Source organism: Mixophyes fleayi, chromosome 4 (genome assembly GCF_038048845.1).
Source record: "Mixophyes fleayi isolate aMixFle1 chromosome 4, aMixFle1.hap1, whole genome shotgun sequence".
NCBI classification, from domain to species: Eukaryota; Metazoa; Chordata; class Amphibia; order Anura; family Limnodynastidae; genus Mixophyes; species Mixophyes fleayi.
The window spans coordinates 248068463-248083425 of NC_134405.1; positions in this window are offsets into that span (position 1 = coordinate 248068463).

Here is a 14963-nt window from a genome sequence, read left to right on the forward strand (position 1 = left end):
CTAGTTGAAAGTACAGTAGGTCTGCAAATCACCTTTGTCACAGATTCCTCCACTTGCTTTCCTCCATGCTGACAGATTTGATGTACTACAAAATTCCTGTGCACAGGTCAGCCCAGGACTGAGTGTAAAATATGGTAACGTTACCAGGGATAATATTGGTGCACCAACGGAGGACAAGGTAAGGGAAGGAAATCCCATCAGTCTGGACCACCACACTTAATCTGGGCATTCAGACTCTCTGTGCCTGCAAATCACCTCACCTGCCTGATAACCAGCTCACAATCATCTTAGCTTTATCTGGTGATCCAGACTTCCAATATCTGCAGTCCACCATTTAACTTGGAAAACTAGACCCTTAGCTTTATCTGACAAAACAGTACTTGTGTCATTTGCCTTTTTTATTTGCTACATCTCAGTTTTACCTGTATGTTCTGTGTTTAAATAAACCACCTTGTTTCATTCACATTACTCTTTGTGGTGTTCACACTTGGAATCCTGACAATAACCCACTGAGAACAATACTGATGAGGCTTAGCCCTACATAACATATATTGTCATTATATTCAACTCTTTTAGATGGTTTGGGTACGAATTACTTTTGGGACTAAGGGTTACATGTCAACTGGATATTTGCCCACTAGTGGACAGGAACTGGAGAAGGATAGTTAAAAGTGTGTATAAATCCACTGGATCTGCAAAATTTTGACAAATTAAATTTTTTATTACTCGCATACTTAATGCCTGTTCATCTAATTAAATTTGGTGGGAGGTGAAATTTGGCCTGTCCTAAATGCGGAAACTTGCAGAGCACCTTTTGGCACCTAATCTGGGATTGTCCCAAGGTGTTTGAATTATGGGGAAAAGTCATGAGGTGAGTAATAAGAATGGGAATAGATCTGCCTTCAACTGATCCAAGAATAAGCCTTTTTTTGACTTGGCTTAAAGGCAAGATGCATAATAAACTCATTAGACAACTGTTATCCAATGTGTTTATGCTGGCTAAGTTAATATCGCCATGAAAAGGAAGGCTAGAGAAAAATGTATGAATTGGTTGGCGTAGTAGGCTAAATGGTTGGTCATGAAAAGTTCATGTACATGAGCCACAATGTGGTAAATAAATATGAACAAAATTGGCATATATGGCTTATCTCTCCTTTTGTGGTGGAAGAACTGAGAAAGCTAGATCACTTGAATTGTTTGGAGCAGACACCCAGTCACCTGCCAACATTTTTCGCTAGTCAAAAATAGTTGGCAGGTTAGTCAAAAATAGTTTTTTCTTCTTGCTGCAATTGTTAGCACATATATTTTGAAATGCTTAATATCACTTTAATTTGTGAATGAAAATATGTCTATTACACTTTTCTTATGTAAGCAGCAGTAAGTAACATGACACAATTAGGTTGACCCTCCATGAGTTGAAGTTTATTTGTTTTGTATATATATTAAAACATATTTGGATTAAAAATAAAAAACTTCAGAAGTGCATTTGGTGGGTTAGTGGTGAAGTTGCCTGGAACTCCCACACATACATGGGCCGAAAATGTTGCATTCCACTTCGGAAATGTAAAAGTCAGTGCAACTGGCCCCCTTCTACATTTGAGAAGGGAAGCAACAGCAGTGCAGACAAAATGACTAAATTGGAGCAGTAGCACATGCCCAACTGTGGCATTTCCTCCTATAGGCCTTATTGGATCTCTCTGTGTTATTGCTCTGAAAGCAAGCTGGCAGTGGCACATCACCCGGCTCATTTTTACACTTGGTGGGGTTGGAGGGGAGCCACATGACAGACATTTCTGTCCCATGGTTTCCCTTGTGCTGCTTCTGTATGACTACTACTCACCGGAGAAGAGGTCACTAATATTAATTACCAAATATTATTAGATCACATATTACACTATGTGAATAAGCAACACTTTGTTACTCAACCTCTCTTGTTATTTACAGTGAAGCAGTTTGACTACAAAAAAGTGCCTGTTGCATATTTATTGCAGCAACTTGTTTCTTGCTTTGTTCCATAATCAGCACTTGGAAACCCCCCTCTAGAAATTCTGTTCTTGCCCCTGTGCTTTAATATTCTCACCTGTGTATGTATCAACAAAGAATTTGCTTTTCAAGTTCATGATTTATTGGGCTTTGGCTCCCACACCCATAGATGACAGATTGTGGAAGTTATGTAATGGGTAATTGTTCTTTTAGACCAAATCAGATATATTTGATGTTCTTTGTATGTTACACTATTGTATTGCCATGACCATCTGCAATGTTGGTTACAGAAGTCAAGCTGTTAATAGTGTCATCATCTGACAGATGGAATGGTAGGAAGCAGGATAGGAGTTCTGATCAGCTTCATTGTCCCGACAACCTAGGAAACGTGCAATCTGTCACACCAGAGGTGGGATAGGAAGCAACTGCAGCGTAAGCTCCATGTGTGTCCAAAATCCTGGACCAATCAGAGCATGAGGGAGATCTGCCAACATTAAACAAACAGATAGATGCAGCTGCATCAGCAAGCGGATAAAACCCTGTCCTTCTGTAAACATGGACTCATTCCAGGTACATTGAGAGAAGTGCACGCTGACTAATTCATTACACGGGGAGGTGAGGCGAAAGGTACAGGATGCAAGACACAGAATACTGTACATTCCTAATGTCTGTATCCCAGCTCAGCAATGGACACTATTTAAATCACTCAGAATTGAACAAACTTTGCTTTACAGGAATGTTTTGATTTTTCCATTTTAGAAAAAAATACACATATTATTTTTCTATTCCATCTATTCTTTCCAGCATTACCTTCATTTTAGTTCAAAATAAATGTAAGGAATAAAAGAAATGGATCCATAAAAGCAATCAATAGGAAGGAACCATGATATTATACAATAGCAGACATATACTCAAGGTATTAAGACAAAAGACAAAGGGGTAAATTTGCTGATTTGTGGTTTTACAAAACCACACTTTTTGTGCCCATTTTATGTCCATTTCGGAAACAATCAGATTTACTAAAGACATAAACCGTGCCTAAAATAGCATGTTTTGAAACCGCACTGTTCGAAATTGCCATCCTGATTTTTTCAAATGGCAAGTATACAAACCATGTTGTTTATGAACATGAAACCACCAGAAAACCATTCAGAACATAAGAGAATGCAGAGTAAACATATACACTATGAGAACAATCATTGTTTCTTGGTTATGGGGAATTTTTTTTTTTTATTATTAAATTAAGGACAACATATTAAGAGAGACTAATATTAGTTTAACATTACATTAAGGGAGCAATGTTAATTTATAATTATATTAAGGGAGCAGTACTATTTTATTTATAACAAGGGCAATAATAATATATTTATGACAAGGGTAACACTCATCATTTCATGATGGAGGCACCATTTAAAGGGCACACTTGTGGCACTGCAAGTGCTAAGCATGCACATGGGCACAAGTAATCAGAAAAATGAGAGATCAGTGACACAGCAGTACAGATTCTAAACCAGGCCTGTCCAACCTGCGGCCCTACAGGTGTTGTGAAACTTCAAGCCCCAGCATGCTTTGCTAGTAGACAACCTGTTGATAGCTGGAAGGGCATGCTGGGACTTGTAGTTTCACAACATCTGGAGGGCCGCAGGTTGGACAGGCCTGTTCTAAACGTATCCTTACCTAGGGTGCAGTGTTCACTGCAATAAACTCTGCCCCATCTCTAACTTTACTGAAGTCATTATATTCAATAAAAATTTTTACAAATACACGGCTTAACATGAACATTGAAATTGATTTGCATCACCTTAATAATATGAGAATATAAAATGGAAGTTTGGTCCATATTATCAATAAATACATAAATAAATAAGTAAAAGGAAACACCCATTGAGGAATGAACTAGTCAAATAACACAGTCTTCAAAAATGATGAGTGAGATCTACTTCCTGTAAATGAGTCATGAGGTATAATTGTATTTAATTATAATGTCTTTGAAAAACAAACACACGTTTGCATTGTACAGTACATTTATTTTTCTGAAATGCCAAGAGTTATCAATTCAAATATAAAAATGTAACATACATAGATTATAAGTGACAAGACACAAGTGTAGTAATTACCGAACAAAATGAATTGTTGGCAGATTAAATCATAAGCAAGAAATGTTCCAGAAAAGCTTATTATCATGTCATTTCATTTACATTTGTTTACATGTTCAAAGATTCTAAGCGTGACTTCGAAAGAGGACATTATGTTACATAGTCAGTGAAATTTCTAAAACTAATATGTCCACATCTAGGTAGCATATAAAGCAGACCTATGGTGAATGTACAGTACAGAATATAGTACAATCCCCTCAGACAAATATATAACACAGGCCAATCTGACCAGCATGCGTTAGAAAGCCCCTTCTGATAGCTGATACACAATACATGTCTGCTCACTCCTTAGTATTGCCCTTTCCCTTTGCATGCACAATCCCAAGTATTTTTATTTGAACCCCTTCTCTAGTTTTAAAGTATAATTTTATCTTTAAATAATATCTGTAATAAATCAAGCCCCATTGTGAGGTGCTGAAATCTGCAGAAATATACCTAACATTAAATTTAAATATTCAAAAATGACAACAACAAATATCAACAATCACTATGTAAGTATAAACAAAAATAGAAATAAAAGTAGAGGCATCCTTGTAAGAGTAAAAAGTGTCTTTGTAAGAGGGCTTTATCCGTAAATTCATTTTTGTTTGTGAAGCTGTCTGTGTCCAAGTTGTCCAGCTGCGTTTAAAAGCTAAACTGTAATGCTCTTAAGAAACACTCAAAGGGAAGTAGAACAGCAATATAGTGCACCACTGTATAAATAATGAAACACACACTATACACATCTAAATATCCTAACAAATTTGGAAAGTGAAAGAAGCATTTGGAATATCCTAGTTAAGATTCATATCAGTTTAAAAAGACAGGAATAATTCTAATGTGAGACAAGAAAAACATAAAAACAGCCGCCGCAAACAGCTGAAGAGAATCTTGTGATCTGCGTAAAGGTGTGGTGTCACTAAAGGACTGGGGCATGCCCACTACTTTTGCCAATAGGCTTCATCAGGAAGCATCTGCTCGAGGTACATTGCCCATATTTCTAGAACCATACAACGTGCAATTTTATAACATTTGCAACAATCTGCAAAAATAAAACTTTCTTATAGACCAACAAAAAATTGATAGAAGGAATAAAATAATTGCCGGTAAGAAATCATTTAAAACATCAGGGGCCTAATTCATTAAGGAACGTAAGTGCTGAGACGTGCGCATGCCCAGAACTGGACCATGCGCCAGTAAGTGCAGCCACATACAATTTATCTTTGAGCGCAAAGCACTCTTACTACGGCCTATGATTTCATGGGCGATACAGAGAGGTGAATGGGCAAATGCACATAATCAATGTACAGTAAGGGTGTGCCACTCTCGAGCACATGCAACAAAGCCTGATTCAAGCTTTGGGCACCTCAAAAGGCACGTGTTTTTCTGTTGTATCACTTGCACCAGCTACAGGTCGCGTATAATGTATGCCAGTCACGTTTTCAAGCTAAAACATATGTTTGCAATCAGCTGCAGCTGAAAAAAATACTTTACGTACAGTAGACAGTAAAAACATCATAAATCGATTGTTTTAAAGAGAGAGACAATGGGAAAAACTTTTTTTTTTTATATTTTGCCATTAATACTATATACAGATGACATTAATTGAATAGGTTATTTTTTGTGCGTTATTTTGGTAAATATTCTATCTACAGTATGTTTTGGAAGTATCCTGCAGTACATTGTCTGCTAGAGAAGAGCGTACAAAGACACATATTCAGCAACAGACATATCTTTCTGCTCATTTTTGCAAATGTGCGTCTGGCCGATTTATGTGTTTTTTTTTAAAAAAAAGGCATAATACGTTCCTTAATGAATCAAGCACCAGGTTCTTAAAAAGTAGTAGTTTGTGTTCACTAAATACACAGTGTTGCACTCTATTGATTTTCTCCTTCACTTTAAGTTCCTCTGAATTGGACTGTAAAATCCATAATATATAGGTGATATTTGCCCATATGTTTGTTTCATAAATGTGCACCAAGTGTTTGTTTAAGTAGCATTTGCGCTTATACCACAAGGTGATCCCTCTAGTATTAAAATAAAGTTGTGGAACTATAAGTCTCAGGATACAAATAAGCAAGGATTTACAGTTGTTGCTACAGGAAGATTTGCAAACTGTGACTGTTGTACCTTACTACAAGTGATTGAAATACAACTATAAAAGCTGCAAACAGAACATTTGGGGGTAAATGTATCAATCTCCGGTTTTGTCAACTCGCGGGAGTTCGGCGAGATGACAGCTTAAATTTAAAGCGGCGCTGCCTTGTAAAGGGAAACTTCCCTTTACAAGGCAGCGCCGGTTTTAATTTAAGCTGTCATCTTGCCAAACTCCCGCGAGTTGACAAAATCGGAGATTAATACATTTACCCCTTGGTGTTTCCATGCTATGCTGGCATCATACAGAAGGGCTCCAATTAGCAGTGCACTGCTCCATCTGTGTGGTATGTTGCATGCTGCCGGTGTGTGTGTTTGGCAGTATATTGTAGGCATACAAGTAAATAAATTTACATTTGCCCCTTGAGATAATTCCCAGTATCAGGAGCCAGTAAGGTTAGCATATAATATATTGATCTAGTGTATAAGGCTGTGACAATTAATGGTTATGTCTTATGCTTTTAATATTATTGATTTATTGCAAGTTATTGGGCTAATCTTTTATTCATAGTAAGAGTTGGTTCTCTACTTTCATCCACGCTGTCTTATTATTGTATTGTTCACACTATTATTTCAAACTATGACAAAGTATATTTTTCTATAAAATCACAAAAGCTGCATTTAGTGGTTCCAGTTCAATAAATGTGCCTGACTAGCTTCTGAAGCACACAGTGTGCCACAGTGTAATTATTTAGTAAAAATAAATTAAGTAATAATAAAAATAGTAATAAAAGTCATTAAGTACTGGCCAGGGGTTTTCCCGAATCTCCCCCCCCCTGGTGTATCTCAAGAACACCCCCCCAGAAGATAAATCAGCAATTCAGGTAGAGGCAGTGAAATACAAGTATAGAGGTGAGAGAGAGGTCATCTACATCAATCAATATAAATACACCCTCACAATGCATAATATAAAAGGGGGTGTTACACATACAGTATATATCACATGATGTCCCTGAGGAAAGTTGTGCAAAACTGAAATATTGGAATGGAATAAACACCGTTTGTTACTACATTTGACTGGTTAAAATCCTTGGGTGCCACCTCAGTTGTGTAACGAATGCAGAGGAAGCTATGCAGTTAGGATTCAAGTACTGACCCTGATTTACACTGGCTTACCAGAGGTGCAGAGTCTAATGAGTTCCTCAGTATTCACCAAGACCCGCCACAAGGGAGGATGGACCAAGAAGATGCTGCCAAGAACTCGCAGGTCGTGATCCACTGGACTGCCTCAAGATGTAACACTGCAGAGAGAAGAGGAGGTCTCACAAACAGGTGTGCACTGGAACACAGCAGAGCAAGGTCAAACAAGCCAAACTCGGTACACGTGGGAGCAGTGGAATAGCCAAATGGTAAATAGCAGAATTGTCACAACTAGCCAAGTTCAGGTACACATGTGAGCAGAGCAGGAGAAGCAGTAAACAGAAGCGGAGTCAAGTGAAATCCAGGTTTGGTACCAGCCTCGGACTGGCCTGCCGGGCAGCCGGGCTAACCACCGGTAGGCCCTGCTGGGTTGAAGCTCCGCCCCCTCCGTTGTTAGGGGCAGAGCTTACCGAACATGGCTGCTTTTACAAAAAAAGTCAGAGAACAAGATCATCGTGCAAGGGGGACCAGCGGAAAATATATGTGCTTTTGTTTTGTTAATGTGACTTACAGTGACCCTATGTGTAACGATCCCGGTAATGAACTGCAACTCCTTATAATCAGCAATAAATCTGTTTCTCCGCTTTGACGTGGGGGTGACATGCTGTGAGCCAGATGCTGGATGCACAGAATCTACAAATCATGCATGTGTAAAACAGGGCTGCTAAACACCCTTCCGGCTGGGTCTCAGACATTACATCGCTGGCTGGCCTGGAGAACGGTGTGGGCTCGCTTATATGGCAAAATATATATATATATATATATATATATATATATATATATATATAAGACACAAAAAGAGAAGCACCAAACATAGTATGATACCATCAAAGTAAGAGTCACTTCTAGACACTCTAGAATTGATTTTGAAAAAAGTATAGAGTGATTAGTTTTCCAAGGGTTAATTCCACCGGGATTTCAACACCTTTTAAAATGAATTCTACCTCTTTAACAAGAGGTAACAGTTAAATTCCATATACTTTGGTACAATTTAATATAGTGCGTGCGTAATAAAAACAGCTTGTAAGAGGATAATACAATGATTAACTTCTCTGGGGTGATTCCCCCAGGACTTTAGTGTCTTCTTAGACAGGAAATACACAACTAAACTCCATAGGAACAGTAGAGTTAATACAATGTGTGCATAAAAACAGGCTTATTAAAGGGTATTATCCAATTTAATAACAGCCTAAATCCATAAAAAGCAATAAAATGCCCGTACATCGGGTATAATAAAACAGGCTTATCTGTATAGAAAACGCTTGCGACAGTCCCCTCAGAGTCTCTCTGGAAATGGCATATGGGAACCTCCTCGCATCAGCTTTCACCAAATACAGAACCTCCTTGACGCGTTTCGTCTCAAACGAGACTTTATCAAAAGGATATATCTACCTGGCCTTACCCTGTAACCCAACAACAACTAATAAATATATATATATATATATATATATATATATATATATATATATATATAATTTTTATTTTTGCTGTTTTTATTGTTTTTCATTCAACTATCTGGAAATTCCCCCTTAAAAATCCTGCGTTTACCATAATCACAATACAGATGCAGGTAAATTTCAATTTTATTTTATTACAAAAACACTCAATAGTAGGGCTCTCTACTGCTCTTGTCCACTCCCACCTCATTCACCGGTGTGTCCTAATAATATAAATCTTGGATGTTCTGTACTATGCTTTGTGTGACATTTAACTTGTCATAATCAACATACTGTGTTTATATGTCCATTTTTCAAAACATCTCAGCAGTTTAGAAAGCTCCTTCACACTTAACCACAGTAAGTCACTGCACACCTCCTGTATATTCTCACTATAAAGTACCCCGGCAATGATGTTTTTGGTTTAAGAGCTATCTGAAACTTTAGGGGCTGGCACACCTAAAAACATGACCCCCTATCCCATGCGGTGACAGTATAACTTTCATTGAACAAAAGTATTTTAAGGTTGAGGCAGTATTGTTATACATAAAGGGCCAGATTCATGTCCGAATTTAAGTTGCATTTTTTTAAAAAGAGCATGCGTCTTTACTGTAGTTCCGACCATATTGAAATACAAGCGTATCTCAAGATACTCTTCGATTTGAATCCGGTTGTAAGTACGCTGTGCCTAAACAGTACTTGCCGTACGTAGACGCACAGAACAGACTGCGGTATACGCACATGCATAAGTACAATAAAAGGTCATATCATAACGCAGAAGACGTTTATTTGAACATAAAATAGAATAACTCTCAATGCTTGGTCCTCAAGACTCTGTGCTTTTAACACTCTACGAAACTGCTCCTGGAATGGAACAGTTATAGTTTCAATAAAATCACCTCATGACGGTAAGCCTGTTATTATTACACGTTGGATCCTGCAACTGTGAAAAATAAAATATTGTGTTTTGAAGTTGTTTATTAAAGCATAACTATCATTCCCTAATAATAATATCATCAATTTCTACAATGAAATGTTCTGGTTGCAAAGAATTTGTGGTTTGCTTTATGACCTGGTGCTAAAGTATAACTACATGGTGACTGTTCTGCCCAATCTAAGGGGCAAATCAAGACTGTGTGCTCTTTATATATACACTGCATTATTTATATACTACACTATAGTGCTAGCTGTCCTTCGTAGGCTGACCACTCCCCCTCTAGTGTCTGGTCCCGCCTCTATGATGGCTGGCCACACCCCCTCTGGTGGGCCCCTAGCGTTGCAGTCCCCCGGTGGGCCCTTCATGCCCCAGTCCGACACTGTTTGGTACGCAATAATCGCAATCACTCAGAGGAGTGGTCAATACAGGCAAAGTTATGGTACACAGAGAGGCACTGAAGGAACACACTTGTAGTTCTGAATCCACCACAATGGTGCATGGTATGTTACTAACAAGAATTCTGTGCCAAAAAGATAATAGCGCAGAACTTCTGTAGCCCATTTTATGTGGAGACATTCCTTCTCCACGGTGGCATATTTTTATTCCTTTGGAAGTAACTTCTGACTTAGATACATGACAAGATTTTCTATTCCATCCTTTGCCTGTGATAAGACACCTAATTCGACACTGGAAGCATCAGTATGAATGAAAAACCTCCGGGTAAAGCCAGGTGCTACTAAACCTGGAAAGGAAAGACGGCCAAGTGGAGTACTGACCAAGCAGCTTCTGCAGATTCAGACCAGGCTAATCTATCTGGACAACTTTCTTTAACATGTCCGTAAGTGGAGCAGCTGTAGTGGCAAAATGGCTTATGAATTTCTCGCAGTAACCTACTAAGCCTAGAAAGGTTCTTAACCTTCTTAACCTTGATTTCTTTTCAGGTCTTGGAGAGTTTTTGACTGCTTCCATTTTGTCTAGCTGGGATTTTACTTGCCCTCGCCTGACAATATACCCCAGATATTTCCTTGGGCCCACAATATATATATATATATATATATATATATATATATATATATATATTGTGGGCCCATAAACACACAGTAAGAAAGTCCTTGCCTGTCCAGCACTAACTAAATATATAGGAGCACAGGTGCAGTTGCAAATCAGCCTACACTTAGGCTGGACGCCCAGAAGACCAGGAATGGGCCTGATGAATGGAGCCTGCCTTCTCTCTCCATTCATAACACCAGGGACACTTACCATAATTTCCCACAGCTGAGAAACAAACTTTCGGAAACTTTTCCCACACACATAAACATTCTCCCTAGAGTTTTAAGGGGGAAAGCTTGGGTAGAGAGCCTGGGATGTATACCTCTGCCATATAGCACTTTCACATTATATGCTTCTGGAAAAAAGACCTACCAGGACTAGAGCATTTCATTAAGCATGTTAACTCTAACAACCTTAATTTGGAAATTACAGTGAACACCCACCAAGAGAAAGTCGAGTTTCTGTATCTAAAACTTTTCATTCAATTGAACCATCTTGCTTCCAAAAATTACATTAAAGAGGTCAACATTAATGTCTTTATTCCGGCATCAAGCAACACCCCCCCAACGGATGAGCAACATTCCTGGAGGTCAATTTCATGCAATTAGAATAAAAAGCTCACAAATTAGAGATTACACCAAGCAAGCCTTCATTCTCAAACAGAAATTTCTCAAAAGAAATTTAAGGAGATAGAAAACATTGACAGCTCATTACAATACAGCACCAAGGATTGTCCCCCAAATGATATCGTTCTGTTCATTACATAGTACAGCAGCCATTCCAGATCCATAGAAAAGATCCTAAACAAACACTAGCACATTTAACTAGGTGAGCATCTTACCGCACAAACCTCAGGTAGTGCATAGGAAATCAATTGGGACCCTGAGAAGAAACCAAGAAAGAAATCTTGCTGCAGGGAATAAGCCAGGGTTTTTTCATTGCACGAAGTGTGTAACATGCAAAACTTTGGGCTACACAAATACCAAGCCAACAACCAGCTTCAAATCTTACACCACCCAAAAAGATTTACCTATCAAAGAAAAAATTACGTGCGACTCCAGCGGGGTCCTTTATCTACTGGAATGCCCCTGCGTTTTGTGGTATGTGGGCTGGACCACCTGGAGTTTTAAAGTTAGTATCTCAAAACATCTAAGAAACATCAAGAAAAACATCAATACACATAGCATTCTAAACACTTTATGAAGGTTCATGGTAGCAACCTTTCAACCCTCAGGTGCATAATTAAGAAAGTCCCCAAACCATGGAGGGAAGGGGATTACACAGCAAAAATGGCACACTGGCTCCACAAGTTCTCAATATACACCTTGAACTTGCTTCTTTGCTGCATTATCAGGACATGATATATCTACTTAACACATGCATCTTCTATTTAGATCTTGCATATTCTTCCACATCATGTGTTTTCTACCCATTTCTACTTATACAGTTTAGCAATTGTGATCTTGGTACATTGTCTTTATTCACTCAATCGGTTCCTAACATCTTGAAACATTATCTGAAAAATTGCCAGATCCACAGCAGAACCGTCTCCTAGATGGCTTCCCCTCCCATGCCTCTCTGTACCCCTAGATTTATATTCTGAAATGTGTATTGGTACACCGCATGCCCTTCAAATGCGCTGCTAAACCTATATGGACACCAAGGCATCAATTACCTGTACTTTTCTGTTGCACGCAGACCATTAGTGTCTGACAGCATCTTTTTTATGACTCATATACTTCCATCACCCTGCTGCAGACCTCAATGTTGTGACAGGGCAATCTATATTATATTAAGTAATACACATGCACCATTGATATAGAAGCACCAAGGCATTCATCATCTCTACTATACTACCTCACTCAGGCATATCCTTAATGCCTTAATGTAACATCTTGCCATCTACAGTTCATGTACTGTATCCACACTATTTCAGACCTCAATATTGTAGCAGAACAGCCTATTGTATTTTGTAGCAAAGAGAGGGGTAGGCTTCCATGTTTCAAGAGGAATTGTAAGGGTTTGATTGATTGATAACCTGCAGGATAACCTGGCAGATAGGGTTACGTTCTTGCAAAATGTTAGTCCTAGGTTGAACATACACAGGTGGAAGACAGGATTGAATGATGTAGTTAGACTACGAAGAGGTGTTGATTAAATTGAAAACTGTATTGTTGTAATGGGTAAGGCATCCGATGCCAAGCTAGTTGGCCAATGTCTGGGTAGGAGGTCTATGTCTAGCCAGAGCTGGGGTTGCCTGGTGTGATCCTGACAATGGTGTGCTGCATATTATTGGTAATGTGAACAATAAAAGTACCATCATTAAAGTAAAAAGTTGTTGTGTCTGTTATCTGCTGGGTGTCATTGTCACAATATACTGTGTATATGAATCTTCCGATAGTTGCACACTTTTTCAACAGGTTAAAATTTCTTGAACTATGAACTATATGAGTCATATCCATTCCACACTAATTACTGAAATTTACATGTTCTTAAAGCAATTGGCAACCCAGACACTAGCGGCTACCTGTCATACCCACAACTTTCAGCACCTATCACAGGAATGTGTGATGATATGTATGATTGTGAGACGTAAAAGTATTTCCGACACTGCTGTAGCTAAATCTTCTATCTGCATCAAGATTAATGAAAACTAGTACAAGCTATTTGTCATGAATCAGGGACTTAGACCTGTTTACGCCACTCGGCGGTATCATTTCACTGTGCATCTCTCTCTTGTCAGAATGCATCATCCTAAATTCTGGGACAAAGTGTGACTTCTGTCTACTGCATTGAAGGCTGCCATTTTGGGTGAGACTTATTGCTACATCCTGCCTATTCTGAGCACCTGACTTCATCCACCAATTAGCTCCCTCTGCAGACTATAAAAATAACCTCCTTCACTCAACTAATTGCCAGTGCAACACTTTCCTAGTTCCTGGTTCCAGATTACTACTGTTGCTGTTTGTTTGCTGTTCCTTCTGCTACTCCAGTGTTGCCATCTGCTGCTTTACAGACTTCAGTTATTAACTCTTCGTGTGGAAGCAAGCTTCCTTCTGCTATTTCGGTTTTACCATCTGCTGCTGTACAGATTTCAGGCATTAACTCTTTATGTAGATTCAGCGTCTTTTTGCTACTCCAGTGTTGCGATCTGCTGTTGTATAAAGTCAAAATATTAACCCCCCGTGTGGATCCATCTCACATCTGCCTATTCCTCTGACTCCTACTGGTCTTCAGGGTAGCAAGTTGCTGATTTGAGTCTTCCAACTCCTGGAGCCATCTCTGTGTCTCTGGGTACAGGTTTACAGTTCCAGGCTTGACCAGGTTCTGGGTTCCAGGGTGGTCTGATCCCTTTGGGGTTGCTCATGCCAAGTTCCAAACTTTGTCGCAGCTCCTGAGTCCTGAGTTACCTGTGGCCAGTTTCAGGCTATTATGTTCAGGCGGTAGCTACCCTTGGTTTTCCCTATCTGACTTCTGAGCCTTCCCAGTCCAAGCCTTGGTACAATAGTCTTCTGAGTTTCTGGACTTTTGGAGGTACTGAGTTCCTGGCCGTGGGTTCCTTCTCTCTGTTCCCGCATCCAGGTTCCAGTCCACCAGGTCCAAATTCTAGTCGGTTATCGCACTACGGTTTCCAGTTCAGCATTTCTTCTCCTGTCATATCTAGTCGCAAATAGAGCACATCCTTCCTCTATGAGCAAGAGCGTCATACAGTTTCCTAGTTTCCACTGCTACAGCCAGTCCCAAGGGTCCTGAGACAAATCCCAGAACCCCTATTGCTGTGATACTACTCTTGTGCTGGTATTTTAGTCCCCTCGTGGCTGAAGGACTGTATCCGACTTTTACAGATCTTTGCTGGCGAAACTGCAAATAGCGCGACACGCTGTCACACATTTGGTGGAGCTGCCTTAAAATCTTGCCCTTTTGGCGAGAGATTGCGGACCTCATCCTTAAAATCTCGTGAGTGCAATTTCCATTTTACCTCTCCTATTTCCTCCTGCCATGTCTTCCTCCTATGATCCACAGACTGATTGGGAAACTTCTGAGCCACATTCTCACTTCAGCTAGATGCTTTTTTGCTCAAAATTGGAAACAGCCAGACTCTCTGATTATCTCAGCTGTCATTAATAA